The sequence below is a fragment of the Zalophus californianus genome, chromosome 5, assembly GCF_009762305.2.
Source record: "Zalophus californianus isolate mZalCal1 chromosome 5, mZalCal1.pri.v2, whole genome shotgun sequence".
NCBI classification, from domain to species: Eukaryota; Metazoa; Chordata; class Mammalia; order Carnivora; family Otariidae; genus Zalophus; species Zalophus californianus.
The window spans coordinates 91911444-91930794 of NC_045599.1; the positions used below are offsets into that span (position 1 = coordinate 91911444).

Below are 19351 nucleotides of genomic sequence, written 5' to 3' on the forward strand. Positions count from 1 at the left end.
TCGGGGCATTTTAAGCGTGAGGCACCCATTGGAAATCTAAGAGGAAAGGTCAAGTCAGCAGTGGGGTATGTGAGCCTAGAGTTCACTGGTGATACCAGGCTGGCCGTACAAACCTGGGATTCTCCAGCATTTGGGTGCTCTCTCCCCTTAGGAGGCTATGCACTCACCTGCACGGGAGTGCAGGTAGAAGGGAGAGGGGTCCAGGACTGAGCCCTGGGCCCTAGTGCTGAGAGTGGAGGACCCGAGGAGAGACCCAAAAAGAGCAGGGGGGGAGGGGGGAGAAGAACTGGGAGGGAGAGGTGTCCGGGAAGCCAGCTGGAGGCCTTCTCAAGGAGGAGGTGCCAGGGTTGCTCCAAATGCTGCCAAAGGGTCTGGAGAGATGGGGCAGCACTTGGAATAACCCTGGAGGACAAGGCTTTCCCTTCACTTTCTCCTGCTTTCTTAGCAAGCTTGGGAAACCCAGTGTCACAGGACAGGGCTGGAGTTCCAGCCTTGACACCCAAGGCACTTTCCCATCAGGTTGAGACTGTTCCTTTTGGTATAAGACTAGAAAGTTCTACCTTGGCGGGCTGGCGAAGAGATTGAAAAGAGCTCTCAAGGCATACAAATAAGTGGGAAATATGATTTCATTGAGGAAAATGAGAGAGAGACCCCCTCAGGGATATGCACCCTACAGCTGGCCAAGGGAGAGGGTGAGGAAAACTTCTGTACTTTCGTATTTTATAATAGGGATCAACAAAAAATGTTACAAGAGATATTACTGCAACAATTGGTGAAATCGGAATAAGGTCTGTAGATGACATAGTGTGCCTCCATGTTAATGTTCCTGATTCTGATAACTGACTGGGGCCATGGCAAAGAATGACCCTGTTCTTAGGAAATACCCACGGAACTACTTATGGGTGAAGGAGTCTCATGCTACAACTTTCAGTCAAGTGACTCAGTTCTTAAAAATAGTAATATGTATTTAGTGAGGGCAAATGATAAAGAAGCAAATGTGGCAAAATAATAACAATTGATAAGCAGGTAAAAGGTGTATGGAAAGCCTGTGCTATTCCTGCAACTTTTTACTAAGTTCAGAATTATTTCAAAATGAAGGTCTTCTCGGGGTACTTGGGTGGCTCAGTTGGTTAAGTGTCGGACTGGCGTCAGACTTGATTCTGGTTCAGGTCATGATCTCAGGGCTGTGAGATGGAACCCCGCGTCCAGGTCTGTGCTGGGCATGGAGCCTGCTTAAGATTCTCTCTCTCCCAGAGGGGAAGAAGGTATACTGGAGGAAATAATAGCAGAGAACTTCCCTAATGTGGGGAAGGAAACAGGCATCAAAATCCAGGAGGCACAGAGAACCCCTCTCAAAATCAATAAAAATAGGCCAACCCCCCGACATCTAATAGTAAAACTTACGAGTCTCAGAGACAAAGAGAAAATCCTGAAAGCAGCTCGGGAGAAGAGATACGTAACCTACAATGGTAGAAACATTAGATTGGCAACAGACTTATCCACAGAGACCTGGCAGGCCAGAAAGGACTGGCATGATATCTTCAGAGCACTAAATGAGAAAAATATGCAGGCAAGAATACTATATCCAGCTAGGCTATCATTGAAAATAGAAGGAGAGATAAAAAGCTTCCAGGACAAACAAAAACTAAAGGAATCTGCAAACACAAAACCAGCCCTACAAGAAATACTGAAAGGGGTCCTCTAAGCAAAAAGAGAGCCTAAAAGCAGCATAGATCAGAAAGGAACACAGACAATATACAGTAACAGTCACCTTACAGGCAATACAAACGGCACTAAATTCATACCTTTCAATAGTTACCCTGAATGTAAATGGGCTCAATGCCCCAATCAAAAGACACAGGCTATCAGATTGGATTAAAAAACAAGACCCATCAATATGCTGTCTGCAAGAGACTCATTTTAGACCCAAAGACACCCCCAGATTGAAAGTGAGGGGGTGGAAAACCATTTACCATGCTAATGGACACCAAAAGAAAGCTGGGGTGGCAATCCTTACATCAGACAAATTAGATTTTAAAACAAAGACTATAATGAGAGATGAAGAAGGACACTATATCCTACTTAAAGGGTCTATCCAACAAGAAGATCTAACAACTGTAAATATCTATGCCCCTAACGTGGGAGCAGCCAATTATATAAGGCAATTAATAACAAAAGCAAAGAAACACATTGACAACAATACAATAATAGTGGGGGACATTAACACCCCCCCCAACTGAAATGGACAGATCATCTAAGCAAAAGATCAACAAGGAAATAAAGACTTTAAATGACACACTGGACCAAATGGACTTCACAGACATATTCAGAACATTCCATCCCAAAGCAACGGAATACACATTCTTCTCTAGTGCCCATGGAACATTCTCCAGAATTGATCACATTCTAGGTCACAAATCAGGTCTCAACCGGTACCCAAAGATTGGGATTATTCCCTGCATATTTTCAGACCACAAGGCTTTGAAACTAGAACTCAATCACAAGAGGAAAGTCGGAAAGATCTCAAATACATGGAGGCTAAAGAGCATCCTACTACAGAATGAATGGGTCAACCAGGAAATAAAAGAAGAATTAAAAAAATTCATGGAAACCAATGAAAATGAAAACACAACTGTTGAAAATCTTTGGGATACAGCAAAGGCAGTCCTGAGAGGAAAGTATATAGCAATACAAGCCTTTCTCAAGAAACAAGAAAGGTCTCAAATACACAACCTAACCCTACACCTAAAGGAGCTGGAGAAAGAACAGCAAATAAAAGCCTAAACACAGCAGGAGAAGAGAAATAATAAAGATCAGAGCAGAAATCAATGAAATAGAAACCAAAAGAACAATAGAACAGATCAACGAAACTAGGAGCTGGTTCTTTGAAAGAATTAACAAGATTGATAAACCCCTGGCCAGACTTATCCAAAAGCAAAGAGAAATGACCCAAATCAACAAAATCATGAATGAAAGAGGAGAGATCACAACCAACACCAAAGAAATACAAACAATTATAAGAACATATTATGAGCAACTCTATGCCAGCAAATTAGATAACCTGGAAGAAATGGGTGCATTCCTAGAGATGTATCAACTACCAAAATTGAACCAGGAAGAAATAGAAAACCTGAACAGACCTATAACCACTAAGGAAATTGAAGCAGTCATCAAAAATCTCCCAACAAACAAAAGCCCAGGGCCAGATGGCTCCCCAGGGGAATTCTATCAGACATTTAAAGAAGAATTAATACCTATTCTCCTGAAACTGTTCCAAAAAATAGAAATGGAAGGAAAACTTCCAAACTCATTTTATGAGGCCACCATTACCTTGATCCCAAAACCAGACAAAGACCCCATCAAAAAGGAAAATTACAGACCAATATCCTTGAGGAACATGGATGCAAAAATTCTCACCAAAATACTAGCCAATAGGATCCAACAGTACATTCAAAGGATTATTCACCATGACCAAGTGGGATTTATCCCTGGGCTGCAAGGCTGGTTCAACATCCGCAAATCAATCAACGTGATACAATACATTAACAAAAGAAAGAACAAGAATCATATGATCCTCTCAATAGATGCAGAAAAAGCATTTGACAAAGTACAGCAACCTTTCTTGATCAAAACTCTTCAGAGTATAGGGATAGAGGGTACATACCTCAATATCATAAAAGCCATCTATGAAAAACCTACAGCGAATATCATTCTCAATGGGGAAAAGCTGAGAGCTTTTCCCCTAAGGTCAGGAACGCGGCAGGGATGTCCACTCTCACCACTGCTATTCAACATAGTATTAGAAGTCCTAGCCACAGCCATCAGAAAACAAAAAGAAATCAAAGGCATCCAAATCGGCAAAGAGGAAGTCAAACTCTCACTCTTTGCAGATGATATGGATACTGTATGTGGAAAACCCAAAAGACTCCACCCCAAAACTGCTAGAACTCATACAGGAATTCAGTAAAGTAGCAGGATACAAAATCAATGCACAGAAATCAGTGGCATTCCTATACACCAACAACAAGACAGAAGAGAGACAAATCAAGGAGTCGATCCCATTTACAATTGCACCCAAAACCATAAGATACCTAGGAACAAATTTACCCAAAGAGGCAAAGGATCTGTACTCAGAAAACTATAAAATACTCATGAAAGAAATTGAAGAAGACACAAAGAAATGGAAAAACGTTCCATGCTCATGGATTGGAAGAACAAACATTCTGAAGATGTCAGTGCTACCTAGAGCAATCTACACATTCAATGCAATCCCCATCAAAATACCATCCACCTTTTTCAAACAAATGGAACAAATAATCCTAAAATTTGTATGGAACCAGAAGAGACCCCGAATAGCCAGAGGAATGTTGAGAAAGAAAAGCAAAGCTGGCAGCATCACAATTCCAGACTTCCAGCTCTATTACAAAGCTGTCATCATCAAGACAGTATGGTACTGGCACAAAAACAGACACATCGATCAATGGAACAGAATCGAGAGCCCAGAAATGGACCCTCAACTCTATGGTCAACTCATCTTTGACAAAGCAGGAAAGAATGTCCAATGGCAAAAAGACAGTCTCTTCAACAAATGGTGTTGGGAAAATTGGACAGCCACATGCAGAAGAATGAAACTGGACCATTTCCTTACACCACACACAAAAATAGACTCCAAATGGTTGAAAGACCTGAACGTGAGACAGGAGTCCATCAAAATCCTAAAGGAGAACACAGGCAGCAACCTCTTCGACCTCAGCCGCAGCAACTTCTTCCTAGAAACATCACCAAAGGCAAGGGAAGCAAGGGCAAAAAGGAACTATTGGGATTTCATCAAGATAAAAAGCTTTTGCACAGCAAAAGAAACAGTCCACAAAACCAAAAGACAACCGACAGAATGGGAGAAAATATTTGCAAATGACATATCAGATAAAGGGCTAGTATCCAAAATCTATAAAGAACTTATCAAACTCAACACCCAAAGAACAAATAATCCAATCAAGAAATGGGCAGAAGACATGAACAGACATTTTGCCAAAGAAGACATCCAAATGGCCAACAGACACATGAAAAAGTGGTCAACATCGCTCGGCATCAGGGAAATCCAAATCAAAACCTCAATGAGATACCACCTCACACCTGTCAGAATGGCTAAAATTAACAAGTCAGGAAACGACAGATGTTGGCGGGGATGTGGAGAAAGGGGAACCCTCCTACACTGTTGGTGGGAATGCAAGCTGGTGCAGCCACTCTGGAAAACAGTATGGAGGTTCCTCAAACAGTTGAAAATAGAGCTACCATACGATCCAGCAATTGCACTACTGGGTATTTACCCCAAAGATACGAATGTAGGGACCCGAAGGGGTACGTGCACCCCAATGTTTATAGCAGCAATGTCCACAATAGCCAAACTGTGGAAAGAGCCAAGATGTCCATCGACAGATGAATGGATAAAGAAGATGTGGTGTATATACACAATGGAATATTATGCAGCCATCAAAAGGAATGAGCTCTTGCCATTTGCAACGACGTGGATGGAACTGGAGGTTGTTATGCTGAGTGAAATCAGTCAATCAGAGAAAGACATGTATCATATGACCTCACTGATATGAGGAATTCTTAATCTCAGGAAACAAACTGAGGGTTGCTGGAGTGGTGGGGGTGGGAGGGATGGGGTGGTTGGGTGATAGACATTGGGGAGGGTATGTGCTATGGTGAGTGCTGTGAATTGTACAAGACTGATGAATCACGAATCTGTACTTCTGAAACAAATAATGCAATATATGTTAAGAAAAAAAAAGAAGAAGATAGGGGAAGAGTGAAGGGGAGTAAGTCGGAGGGGGAGACGAACCATGAGAGACGATGGACTCTGAAAAACAAACTGAGGGTTCTAGAGGGGAGGAGGTAGGGGGATGGGTTAGCCTGGTGATGGGTATTAAAGAGGGTACATTCTGCGTGGAGCACTGGGTGTTATGCACCAACAATGAATGATGGAACACTAAAAAAAAAATAAAATAAAAAATAAAATAAAACCATAATCTTCTTTTAATAAATAAATAAATAAACAAACAATGGGCAGAGGACGCGAATAGACATTTTTCCAAAGAAGACATACTAATAGGATTTGTTTTTATTGCAGAGAGTTACATTTCATTGATGAGAAGTTGTTGTAGAGTTGAATTTTTTCTTTTCTTGGGAAGTTATACTATTATCAGCTATTTATCAAAGAAGCATTCTTCCAAAATTGTGGTTAAATAATCTGTTTTCCTTCTGTTATTTCTATGGCTCATTTTAATAATTTGCTTTTTTATATACTTGGTGTTTATTTTTTTCATATCATGTAAGGTATAATTCAAATTATCTATAAATTGTGATCCAGTTATATAAAATGATTAAATAAGTTTTGATGATTAAAAAAAAAAAGATTCTCTCCCTCTGCGTCTGCACCCCCACCCCCACCTCTCTCTCCCTCCCTAAAAAGAATAAAAGAAAATTTTCTAAAGACCTTAAAAATATGTGTAGTATGTTCTTCCATACCACTTGAATCTTGTTCAATGAGAATACATTTATGTGCTACTACAGTGTTGTGTTTTTAACGATTAAATAGACACAGTAAGAAAAACCTCTTCTGAACTGTAAATCTTCAGCTGGTAAATATCCACTATTATGTCATTCTATTTATTTTTAATATGGTCACTATGCTTATTATAGTATTATTACTGATATTGTTAACATTTAGAGTAGTTCTGGAATTGCAGGGAGCCGGCTGCCTTCCTGCTCCGCCCCCCGCCACCACCTGGGTCATTTTCCAATTTTCCAGCTTCGCCACTTGACTTGGCCCCAGGAAGTTCGCGCTCGCAGACCTCCGGCTGTCGGCAGTGCGTTTGTCTGCCCACTAGGGGGAGCTCGCAACACCTCCTCGTCGGCCCCGCAGGCACCGCAGAGGCTGAAAAGCAGGCTCTTCGTGAAAGGCTGGACCGCGGGACCGCAGGACCTCCGCCACTGTGGGCTGAAGAGAACCTGCCAACCCCAGTGCAGAACTTCTGGGATCTCTGACATCCAACTCAATTCCCTGCTCCCTTCTTCTTTTTTCCCCTGCATAGCTGGCTGGCTGCTGGCCCCTGGGTGAGATTGAAAATGCATAAAATTCAGTAATTAATTCGGGAGACTGATTTGGGGAAATACAGCTAAATCAACCAAAGCAGACTACCTTCTGAGCCTTGAACATTGAAGAGGGCTACACAGAAGTGGCAATGGAGCAGCCCTTGGGCCAGATCTGGCCCCCGGATGTCTTCTGTTCAGCCTTCACGGTGTCTGAAAACCTGAATTGGGGGTCAGTTTTAAAACTGGGAGACTTCACATAAAATCCAGATTTCTGTTTTTGCTTATAAAATGGGATGAAAGGAGCCCACGTCATCACATGGTAACATCTCTCTGGGGCTGTGGAGTGGCATACACCCCAGCTCACCACAGTCCTCACCAAGCCCTATTGCCTCACCTTGGGACCACCTCATTGCCCATCACCTGTCATGCCTGCTATGTCACCTGCCTGGCCCTGTGGGCATCTGGATATGCCACCCAGACCGAAGGAAAGCCTAGATTAGTCAGATACCCTGAGAACAGGCGAGTTCCCATCAGTCACATTTTCTGGTCAACCACTATTTAAGAAAAACCCTTGAGGTTGCAAGGATTTCAGGGAATGGATTTTTTAAAAATTATATAATATGTTGCCATGCCTCTGTGCCATCATTGCAACCACTGTGAAAACACAGAAGCAGATACTGGAGTTCAGGCCTGGGTGACCTTGAACACTCAAAATTTCCATGCCTTAGTTTCCTTGCCTATAAAATGGGGATATTAATAGCCTCACAGAATACTTTGGAAATGAAGGAGACAACCCACATCAAAGCATTTAGCCAGTGCCTGGCACATACCAAAAGTCAAATAAGTGTTAGCAATGGTTATTATTAATCATTACACAGGGCAGCTGAACCCATGGAAAGGTGAGGCCAATGGTTCTCAAATTTGAGTGCACATCAAGGTCACCTGGAAGTCAGGTTGCACACAGATGGCTGGGCCCCACCCCCATAGTTTCTGATTCGGTGGGTCTGGGCTGGGGCCTGAGAATGTGCATGTTTTAGCGAGTTCACATGTGATCACTGATCAGCTGAGCATACTTTGAAACTGCCCCTGTGCATACTTAAAGGCAAACTTACTAAAGGCAGAGTTTAAAATATGTGCTACACATTGGCCTACTTCTCTTTGAAAGAGTCATGGTAAGTTTTCAAAGCATTAACATATATAAAGTACTTTCAAAAGTGCCTCGCATTTGGCAGGAAAAAAAAAACAGTGCCTAGCAAATAATGCTCAATAGGTAAGAATTATTAATAATTAAATGGAGAGTTACCAGGAAAATCTAAAATGAAAGAGAAGGACAGAGGGAGAAGGGGACCCTGGGCATTTGGGCTAGGGGCTTTGCAAGGGCATCCCTTCAATCCCCTCAAAGCCTTTGAAGGAGCATGTAAGGAAAACAGTTCTTGGAAATGAGGGGCCATATACCAGGCCGCTGGTACGAGGTAGAGACTACCACCGAACCCAGGTCAGTCTGCCTCCATGGGGCCTGGGGTCTTCCCACTCCCCATTGGATTAGCTTGGATGAGCTAGAGCCCCTCTGAGCTCTAGCTAATCCAAGTTTCACTACTGATCTACAAGGGGCTGTGTCCTGAGTAACCTACAAAGGGCCTACACACCCTGTGGTCCAAGGTTGGAACTCACTGTAGAGGATACAGAGTAGGAAGGTCAGGCACACGGGCACTAGGAGGAGGAAGAAAAGGAGGTGCACACAAGGAATGCAATGGGGCAGGGGGAGCCATGCAACTGCAGTCGGCCCTGGTTTGGGGTAGGCCACCCAAGGGAGGCAGGCCTAGCCATATCTAACCCTGCCCTTCGTCCCCCAGATTAGTGAAGGGCAGAGGCTCAAGGGGCAAATAGCCCCAAACCATCTCCAAATCCTATTGGACCCAGAAGTTTAGACAGGGCTGATCCTAGATCCCCAAAAGGCTCAAGCCCATTTCCAGGATTGTAGGGCTGGGAAGTGCCCCAGTTTATGCAGCCCCTTAGGCTAAGACATGGCCAAGGATGGCTGCTCACAGGAGGAAAGGACAGCATGTAGGTGTCACACACTGTGCATGGAGCCCCCTGCAGTGTACAGCGCAGCAGGGACGGAAAGAGAACGTGGCCACCATCGTGGGGAGCTGATTCTCCATGGAGGCCATACCCCAACTGGAGCTTCAAGACATCCAAGGACTCTGAATATGAAGCTGACCTTCCAAAAAGTTATGAAATTTGCACATTTTTCAAGAGAAGCCCTTAGAGCATATTGTACTTAATGGCTTGTTAGCTTGATTAGAACTCTTAACTGTTGAGACAGATGATATGGGGACCTCCCCTCGTACCTCTGCTTGGGCCCTGCATTTTCAGGGATAGACCTGCCCACCAGCACCTAGAACACCTAGAAGCACATAGAAGATGCTCAAAAGATATTAGGGGAACAATGAGCTCTGAGGCTGGGGTTGGGGGCAATGGTAGGGTTAGGGGCCAATGGTTATGAAGTGTGGGATTTCTTACACCTGCCCAGTAGTGGGGCTGGATTCTTATTCAAGTGCCTGTGGCACCGGGATGCTAAGATTGTCCTCATGCTCATCCATCAGAAGAAGCCAGATGATAGACTTGCCCAAGGCTCCAGAATGTCCCAGCATCACAAAGAAAAAGTTATGTTTCATATCCCACCACTGAGCGAACACAGTCTTGCATAGGTTAAACTTAGAGACTTAATTGTGTGATGGAGCTACTGCCCTGAGTCTGATGGTCCTGGATGTCTTGGGGGAAGGGCTCAGAAAGGACTCTGGGAAGGTGGATACCTGGGGCACCTGTGTGGGATGACTTGGACGCAGGCACAGGGTCACATGGCGCTGAACCGGCATTCACACCGGATCCACATTGCCAAGGAGCAGGGAGCCCCCTGGGCAGGTGCATCCGAGGTCATTTGCTGCTCTTGTCTGACTGGCTCCTCTTTCTCTGCCAGCATCCAGACTCAACTGAGCCTAAACTTCTGCCCTCTGCCAGGTTGCTTTTTGGGCCCAGGGCTCTTGTTGCTAACTCCACCCCCCTGTGCTCATCTTAAATCACCGGGTACAAAACCACTGATTTCTAAGAGGTTCCATTTTCTCCCAATATGCTCTGCAAAATGCTTGCTCCGGATCTGACTACCTGTAAGGCATCTCTGTTGTTGTGTGGCCTTGCTGCTCCCACACTTCCTGTGATATCCTGGAAATTACTCCAAGTCTTCATTAGGCAAGGTCAAGGACACTCCTTCAAAGCGAAACAGTGAGATGGAGTATCCCTTTGCCCTTCCTTCCATCCTCCCTTCTGGAGTACCTAAGAGATAGCTGGGGCTCCAACAGCCTCCTTGGGCCATGAGGCAAAATAAGCATGAAAGCAAAGGCCAAGGCTGGTGAAGCAGAAATAGTGATGGAACCTGACAACCCAGTAACCATGAAACCACCACACCAGCCCTGGACTATTTGTAGAGCTGTTTTAAATGAGAGAAAAGTCAGCATTATTTTGTATAAACTACTGCTCTTCTGGGCATGGTGCTTTCATAGCAGCTGAACTTAATCTTCACTGAGAGACCGTCTCTCCCTGGGCTGATTTCTGGCTGAGATGCCTCTTCCTCTCTCAGTCTGTGTAGAACGGACACCCAGTAAACTGCCTCAGCCCACTTTGTGGGCCAGGATGTTCTGTTTCTTGAATTCTTGTTCAACTTCAGGTGGCTTATACAGTTGTTTATAAGACAGAAGTGTATGCTGCCTGAGTGTCTCTTGGATAAAAATGTCTTTCAGATGACCTCCCGCTGCTTCTCTTCGGTTCTCTTCTGGGACAGCACTCAGGTTGGGCTGACCTTCAGCCAATATATAAATGCACACGTGTACTGGCTGATAAATTTTAAACACCACCATACAGGTTGTAAACAGTTGCTTCAAGTCCCATTAGTGCGCTCCAGTCTACCCCTGGTTGCTCCCTTGTAGCCCTCAGACTCACATCACTCAGCAACTAAAGCCTTAACACCCAGGGAGGTGTGGGTCTAAGACTTGGCTCTAACTCACCTGCCTAGTGTTTGTTCAGACTGGTGATGCCCACAAGGCACCTCTGCAAACCAAGTGTGAGTGGGAGGGGCCGCATACTCCTCCATACACCATCCTGGCATGGGAAGGGAGGGGGGCCCTGGCCTGGGCACTGGCTCAGACCTGCTAGCATCCAGAGCCATGTTCCTTCCCACCTGGTCACTGGTGGTCTGCTGACTCGGATACTCCCACCTCTGACCAGTGAACTCATGGCTTATTCTTTGGGCTCAGAAATATCCCAGGAAGTACTGGCCATTCCCCTCACTGATTTGGTCCCCTAGACACCCAGTGGATGCAGACCCCAGAGACTCTCACTCTGTACCCCCACTGGGTCCACTAATCTGGCGGATCACCACCTCCAGTACTCGGCCCTCAGCATCCATGCCACGTAGGCACAGGGCATGGCCACCAGAGGGCCCCCAGCTGCTGCCCCTGTTACTCCAGACCGCACAGCCCAATATATGGGACTGCATCCCAGGTTGCTTTAGAGCAACCCCTCCAAGCTCCAGCCCCCATCCTTGCTTCTGGGATTCCTCTATAGACTCTTCTTCCCATCTCCTCCTGGGTGTGAGCCAATAAACCCCTCAATCACTGTGACTTGCCCATGTTGAGAATTCACCCATTTCTTTGTGTTACCCCTTCTGTTTGGGCCAGTGGTTCTCATGGGGGGATCTTTGGGAACATTTTGGAAATCCGTGCAGCATTTTTAGCTGCTCCAGTGATTGGCAGGGAACCAGTGGCACTTAGTGGGGTTTAATTTTTTCCAATATTTACCATACACTGATTGAACTGTGGCAGGCGTGTAGAAGACCACATCTACCCAAGTGTCCACTCAATGCATGTACCCATCCATGGAACCAGCAGCCAGACCCAAATCAGAAGATTATCAGAACCCTCAAAGCTCCTTTGGACGCCCCTGCAGCCACGGATAACCACCACTCTGACTTCTAACACTAGGAATCTGCCCTCCCCCCTTTATTTTGAACCTCCTGGAAATGGCTTCATGCCATTTGCCATGTGTCTTCTTTCATGTCTGGTGTCTTCCACTCGCCATCATGTTTGTGAGATTCCTCCATGTGGCTGCATATAGTTCTTGATGGGCACACGGGCTGTTTCCAGTTTGGAGCTCTTAGGAATAGTGCTGCCTCGAACATTCCCACACACATTTCTTGATTCACTGATGTACCCATTTCTGCTGGGCAGACACCTAGGAGTGAAGAGCTGCATCACGGGACAGGCATTTCACAGCCTTGGTACGTATTTGCCAAAGAGTTTCCCAAAATTGGTGTGGCAACTGCCATTCCCACCCACACAGTAGGAAAGTTCCCCGTTGCCCCACTTTTTCGCCAACACTTACGTCATCCGTCTCATGGTAGCCATTCTGGGAGGGCATACTGTGCTATTGCACTGCGGTCACTGGCCATTTGGGTATCCTTTTCTGTGAACTGTCCGCTCAACTCTTCTGCCTCATTTTCTATCAGGTTGTTTGCCTTTGCTTTTATTAATCGGTAGCTCCTTATACATTCTGTATGTGACTTCTCCCATGAATAGGTGATTAGTAGAAGTAGCTTCTCTCACTCTTGTCTTTCCATGTTCCTAAAAGTGTCACTTGGTGAAAAAGATCCCAAGACAGTAAAATTCATCAAATTTTCCTTTAGGGTTAATAATTTTTGGTCCCAAGTAATCTTTGCCTACCCCTTTGTTTCCTTCTACAAGTTTTCTAGTTTCACCTTTCATATTTTGATTTCTCATCCCACACACCTTTTGAATGATCCATCAGACATCCATGTAGCTGAAAAGCCTGTTTATGATGATCCAACTGGGAACCTAGCTCAGCTTTACACATAAACACAAAATGTGGGGGATTTTTTTTTGCACAGTTTAATATACACTGAGTTTCCCAGAATGTAACTCCCGTGTAAATTTAGAGAAGATTTTATTTTGTTTTATTTGGAACGTTACCAACATTTGAATCATCATTTCAGAAAAAATCTGTCACTGACAGCAACGCTGCTCGAGGTACATGAGTAACCCATATAACCCACCTGTGTCTGTCTACATTTCTAGATGATTCTATGTTTTAAGCATATACAGTTAGTTGACTCTTAATTCAGGCTATTAACTATGAAGGAAGTTTCAACGATCTTCATCTGATTATTGTTTACTTCTCTTAAATCTAAACTTAGGCATTATAGTTGGGAGCATGTATTTGACCACTTCAAATACGTCCCCCAGTGTGGCCGTGCCCATGTGGCTAGGTACTGATGCCCATGTTACTTTATCATAAATTACTTTTTCCCCTCTTTTCTATTATAACTAGGGCAAATATTAATTTGGGGGAAGGAATTATGTGTCCAGATACATTTCATTTCATTTCAGGATGGTCAAGGGGATTGACAAAGTATTCCCCAGAAGAAGGAGCCACTGGGTCTCATAGGGTAAGAGCCAGTGTGATGGGTCTGCCCTGTGGGCCCCACATTTCAAACCAAATGGGCACGCTAAAGTGTTCTCCTAACCACAGGAGCTGTTTTCTCCTAAAATGGAATTCCTCTTAGGCCAAACAATTTTCAGGTAACAATAATGTTTTTCTTCTCACGTTTGTGAAATAGAAGGTCCCATACCAACCGCAGAAGAAACAATATGGGAGCAGCCCTACTGCTCAAAGCCACCTCACCTCCTTCCGCCCACCATCTGCCTGCCTGAGATCACACAAGGGCCCGCTCTCGTTCTTCACTGGATTTAGTTCCACAGGTAGAGGGGTCTGAGTTCAAGCCCCAGCTCTGCCCCAAACGAGCTGTGTGGCTCTGGGCAGTGTGTTAACCCTCCATGAGCCCATAGCAGACATTCACAAAATGAGTAAGAGAAAACTTACTTAGCATATTTTTGAAAGCCAAAGGTAAGAATTGCTGATGTTTACTGAGTGCTTCCTGTAAGCCCACTTCAGTGCTAAATGCCTCCTGAGGATAATCTTCTACTCTCCCAATCCTGCCACGAGGATGAGGACCACTATTATCTATATTTTACAGACGAGGAAAGAGGAGGCACAGAGAGGGTAAGGAAGTTGTCCTCTGTCACACAGTTGAAAAATGGCAAAGCTGAGAGTCAAACCCAGGCAATCTGATTGGTTCTCACTGAATGAAAACTCATAGGGAGAAGAGTGTCCAAAACTAAGAAGATGCTCAAAAAAATGGAAGCTCTTGGCTCACTGGTTGTATAATTCTACACTTGAACTCATCATTACCTTCTTTCTTCCTGCTCCCAAAAGAACTGCCTACCTGCCTTTGGTTTAACTCCATTTAATACACGTCATAGTGGCTTTTAAAAAGTTGATTTCTAATAGTCCAACTGCCTCAATTTGACAGTGTTTGTCGATAGAACACTAAGAAAAGTGATGTTAATCTACCTGCAAATGATAGAAGGAAGTCTGTGTTTGCACTGGAATTCATGCTATTTATGCCCCCCAAAAATCCAATCCCATAAACAACAAAAAGCACACTATGTCAAAAATATTTCCAAGCCTCAGGCCACTTCTACCTGGAAATACTTGACGCAAGGAAGAACCACCACCCCCTGGGTGCTGGTTGTAACAGAATTTGACCTGTGTGTCTCTAGATCCTTCAGCATGTGCTCTGACACAGACCGAGGTCGGGTGTTGGTAAATAAAGTGGCTTCCAGCACAAAATAGACTCCGCTTCCCAGCAGGTGAGACTGCTGGACTCTTCCGTTTCCAAAAATGGTTTCGTGAGCTTGGAGAATTTTAGGGAGCCTTCCTGTAGGGCCAAGTCATGGCAGCCAACCAGCCCCATGAAGTTGTGTATCACTGGCACAAAGCAGGACCTGGGATTTTAGAGCCGAGTTTCAGGGTGAATCTCTGCCTAGGTCTCTCTGGGCTTTTTGCTTCCTTGCCCATCAAAGGAAGAGGTTTGACTAAGAGAATTCCTAAAGCTTCCCCAGGCCTAGAGATGAGGATTCAACACGTGCTCCTGGATTTTGGATCAGGTGCTCAAAATAGATGCTCAATAAGTAATGAGTTTCTTGCCCTCACACAAGTGCCTACTTTCTCTTATTACCACGTCCCGTGCGCAAGGACAGACTGACCCTGTACGGTCAGTCCACTTCACCCGTGCCCACCCACCCCCCAAGCCCTCCTATCTTTCCCCAGGAGTCTACACTCTCAACTCTTCTGCCTCAACTATGTCTACTCCTAGACCAACTGCCACCATGGAAACTACCTGATAAATTGATACATTTACTCCAGTCACCTTCCGGAAACATCTGCATTAAGAATTCTAATGTTAGAACAGAGAGGAATCGGTAATTTAAATATGGCAACATTTGACGAAAAATTTCATTCCTTGATGATGCTAGGAAAAGCAGCATGTGGAATGGTTTCTCTTTTCAGTGTAGATTATGCATGTGAGTAGCGGGTCCCTCTCCATGACTTACGGAGTTCTGTGATCTGTCTCTCTTTCCTCCTGGCAAAACAGCCCACTTCAGTAGATCCATCTCAGGAGTTTTACCAGCAGGTAAAGGCTTCGAGATGGGCTTCTTGTTTGCTTTCTCCAGTCAGCCACCCCAAATTCTTGGAAGTGGGTGGAGCATAAGTGAAAAGTTGGTAAATAAAATTCTTTCTTTGGTCTAGTATGGACAGGCCTTGGTCTCTTCAGGCTACTTCATGGCTCCCAAACTGTAATTATTGGTTGCTTTTTAAAGTGTCCCTCTGAACTGAGAGTCTTTAGTTGTTCTAAATTCATTTGGGATCCTTCTGGGCCCAGGAATTAAAGGTGACTCTTCATTCCTGTACGTCGGAGACTGTCTCGTCTTAGGAAACACTCAGGGCTACGGGCATGTTGTGTGGTGAGATGGGCCAATTAAAGCTGTAGCCCAGCAGTCCTCCAAGTGGAAGCTGGTTCCCTGAGAAGCAAGAAGGTCCCGTGTGAGTCTGATCTCCGGCCAGGAGGACCCTTCCCTCCTCTAGCCCTGATCCCTGGGGTCCTGGAGTAATGGAAAGTAAATAGACTATCAGGCCAGAAGAATCATAGACGGTTTTACTCGTCGCAGAGTCTCCTTAACATCATGGGATCTGGGTAATGCCCTGAACCATTCCTGGCTCCTGAAAGGAAGGCAGGCCACTGAAGGTCCTATAAACTCTACTACGTCCCAGGGGACTACTAAGCTCCCTTCCAGCAATCCCAACTCCCTCCCAACACAGAACCTTAATGTGGAGTGAGGATGGGGTGGGGTCTTTTGCCTTTTAATATCAGCGGTGACAATAACAGATAACCTTGACTGAGCACTTTCTATGCATTGCTTCATTTCAACCTCCCAATGACCCTATGAAGTAGGTATCGCTACCATCCCCACTTTACAGAAGAGAGGAAGGAGGACAAGAAGGCAAATAAGTTCCTCAGGGTGAGTATGTGGCAGAGATTCAAACCCAGCTCTAACTGGCCCCACGGGCCTTGCTTTTAACAACAGCACGAATCTGTTCCTTGCCTTCCCCTGAGCCTTCACTACTCCATGCAGGCCTCATCAGACTCCTGCTGCCCACACCAAACCCTGAAGATGGAAATGCATACTCCAGAGGAGGGGCGACGCATGGAGCACAGCGGATGGAAGGACAAGCTCTGGGGCCAGACGGCTCGGGTCTGAATCCAGCTCCAACATTTACTCACAGTGTGGCCATGGGCAAGCTACGTAACCTTCCTGTGCCTTTGTTCTCCCATCCACCCACAGAGAGAAGAATCCCTCAGCAGGCTGCAGCTGAGGTGGGATGAAGCATATGGGTAAAGCACACACAGACGGCGCTCAGCACACCAGGAGAGCTCTATAAGCCCTGGGGTTTTGGTCCCTTCTACCGCCTCCCAACGGCCTGCTCAGCACCTCCACCTCGACATCTAACAGGCCACTCAAATTTGGCATAGCTGAAGCTGAAACCCTGACCTTTCCTCCTAGGGCTGTTCTCCCCCTACTCTTGCCCACCCTAACACCTGGCAATTTTGTCCTTCTGGAAGCAGAAGTCAAAAATTTCGGAGTCATCCTAGGCTCCTCTCTTCCCTGTGCGCCTCACATTTAACTCACCTGCAAATCCTCTGAGTTTTACCTTTAAAATATACGCAGCAGCTAGTCCTACACCATCACCTCTCCTGCTCCCTGGTCCAGGTCAACACCGTCTTTCCCCTACGTGCATCCAGCAACCTCCTCATTGGGCCCTCTGCTTCTGCTCTCGCCCATGACTGTCTTCTCCCGCTGTAGCCAGAATGCTGGCATCCCAGGATGCAACAGAAAACTCTAATCCAGACTCCCTTCGCTTCCACCTCACCCAGAGAAAATGTCAATGCCTAATCACGGGCCCACCAAGCCAGTCCCCTACCACAATGCCCCCCACTCTTCCTCTCCAGCCTCACTGGTTTCCTGCTTTCCCTCCTGGAGCCCTTGACCTTGTTGTTATCTTTCCTGAAATCTCTCCATCCCCCCTCCCCCCAGATACCTGCATGCCTTATTCCTTCACTCCTCTGGTCTCTGCTCACACACCACCTCATCAAAGCAGGCTTTCCTGGCCATCCCAAATAAAACAAGTCCCCAAGTTGCCTTGTGACCATATTGTGTCATGAAACAACATACCACCAAACCTCCCTCACCTCAACCCCATTCTCCTTATTTTCTCTCAGTATCAGCTCTGGAATAAGCTGTCCTCAGATCAGGTGCAGGAGCGGTAGGAAGAAGGGGCAAACTACTCGGGAAAGCACCTGATGGAAATATGATTTCTTTGGTTCATTGGAAGATACTATTATATAAATATATTTCATGTTTTTTTTGCTGGATGGCACGTGATTGGTCCAAAATGCTGTTTTGGACCAAGTAATGCTGAGGAAGTCATTTCAGAACACATTTGAGACAGACACCAACTCCCTTCCCAAATAACACCCAAAATAAAGTGGCAAGTGCAAACTAGGGCCTTATGAGTAAAGAGGTCAGGTGGAATGTGCCATCTGATTGCAGTCCCTGATGAAGCCTCACGAAAATAATCATGATGGGTTTTTTTTTAAAAGACGTTAAGTACAAGGGAAAACAAGAGAGGTAAAAATAACAAAACTTTGGGATCCAGAAAGTTGATGGATAAGAATTATTTGACTAAGCAGGCCTGACAGAGCTGAATTCCAAGCTCATAGCAAGAAAATCCATGAGCTACATGGATTATACAAGAGAATGCTCAGAAAAACTCAGGAACCTATGACACACGCCACTTCGGGAACTGAGAGCAAAGCTATGAGAGGGAGGGGATAAAATAATAGAGACTGGTTGAAATCTGTTTCACAGTAGTTAGATGCCTGGACATCCTCCCGCACTCCACGCTGCTGGGCCCCTTCCCCACTCTGGCAGAAGACTGGGCATTTGATTTCCAAGAAGAATTAAATATAGGGACTCTGGACTATGTGACATCAGACCCAGTTGATGGGTCTGACATCTGGGGTATCATATTACAAACAGAGTGATTCAGTAACTATGGACATGACCCTTTCCCACCTTGCTTCTCCTACTGAGCTTCCAGAATGTGGGAATCCAGGAATCTTGCCCTCTGGACAAGAGGTTGGAAGAAACCTCTCTACTAAGTCTAACAAACTCAGGTGGAAAGACTTGAACATATTGGCACAGGGGCTTCCCAACAATTGGCACAGCATAGCACTCCACAATAAACTTCACAGTCAAGAAACTACTCATTCAGACAACCAGAGATGAAAAGACATCTGAGGAAAGCCTCTATGAGACAAGTCAGAAAACAAACAAATAAAAACAGCTTGGAAAAAACAGAAATTATGCAAGGAGAAAAAAACTTCGCCAAACTATCAAATTGATCTCCTTGCAAGATAAGACATTGCATCAATGAAACAAGAACAGAAAGCTATAAAAAAAAAACACACACAGAACAAAAAATATTTCTTGAAAATTAAAAATGTGAAAATAGGAAGTAAAAAACTTCATACAAGATTGGAAAATAAAATTGAGAAAGTGTTTCAGAAAGGAAATCAGAAAGACAAAGAGACAGAAAACAGGGAAGAAGAGAGAAAATAACTAGAAGACCGGTGCAATAAGTCTTACAATCAAAGAAGAAGAGTACCACAAAGAAAGGACAGTGAAAACTGAGGAGATATTCATCAAGAAAATAAGAAAAC

At 45.0% G+C, this 19351-nt stretch overlaps 1 long non-coding RNA gene across 1 annotated transcript in view; it reads right to left on the reverse strand.

Moving 5' to 3' along the window:
• Positions 1-6120: 6120 nt before the first annotated feature.
• LOC113929149 overlaps positions 6121-19351 on the reverse strand; it is a 178107-nt gene continuing 164876 nt past the window's right edge. Inside the window, exon 5 of the long non-coding RNA XR_004820092.1 lies at positions 6121-7115. This is a non-coding gene — a long non-coding RNA (uncharacterized LOC113929149). The remainder of the gene's footprint in view (positions 7116-19351) is intronic.